Source organism: Coregonus lavaretus (assembly GCF_964263955.1).
Source record: "Coregonus lavaretus genome assembly, chromosome: 14".
Lineage (NCBI taxonomy): Eukaryota > Metazoa > Chordata > Actinopteri > Salmoniformes > Salmonidae > Coregonus > Coregonus lavaretus.
The window spans coordinates 12,475,290-12,476,251 of record NC_140001.1 but is presented as its reverse complement, the minus strand read 5'-3'; positions in this window follow the sequence as shown (position 1 = coordinate 12,476,251).

Sequence of the window (962 nt, the reverse complement as noted above, 5' to 3'; positions counted from 1 at the left end):
ATTAAGAAAATTGTTGAAATATGCATGCATCCCGTATCTTCATATTTTTACTAAAAACAAAATACATCTTCTTCAACTCATTATGGAACTACTTAATGTTCTCCAGTAAGACACGAATCTTCACAGATTCTATAAATAACACTCCTTCAAAAATGATATCATGAGACAATTTCTTGGTTGGCGTCATTTGAAAGGCAGTCAAGATCATACAGTCATCTAATTTGACATTATTGAATGTGGTGCGTCCTTAAGTTAAGTTCAATTGGCATCATAAGTTCATCACCATATCACTTCTTGTTGGCTTTCAAACCAAAGAATCTGCCACAAAGGTTTAGTCAAGGATGAACACGCTCCAAGAGGAACACAGACACGAGGAGAGAAAGTGTTCTGGTTTAATTGAATGCAGTGGTTGTATCTAAAGACAATAATTAAAACTTGGAGCGTGAATATTAATCAAGTTTCATTTTGATATTGTGAGTTCAGTCTAATTTACTCATGAAAGCTTATGAGATTCAGTTAATCAAGCAGTCATTCAATTTCTCCTCTCTTACTTTGCTGCTTAATATCTTTGACGTGTTCCCTAAAACAGAGATATGCGGCTGGCGCTGCGATGCGGCTGGCGCTGCGACGGCCTGGCCGTCACTTTAGAGACGGTGCCTGAGGCCCCCAGCCTGACTCACTCAAGATGAAGACAGCGGACTGAGATGATCTACAGGCCTTCACTGGAACCACAGCTGCTAAGAAAACTGCACTTGTAAGTTATACAGCCTATATAACACTGTTCTAGGATTATAACATGTGTAATCATGTGGGTTCTATAATTTCCATGTTGTTTTGGTGGTCAAAATATTATGAATCCCACATCCTCACATCCATATGACAGTCAGAAGTACGTTTCAGATGCTCTACACTTACTAATGTCGATGTTAGAATTTACCACAGTAATACACAGTGGCGATATG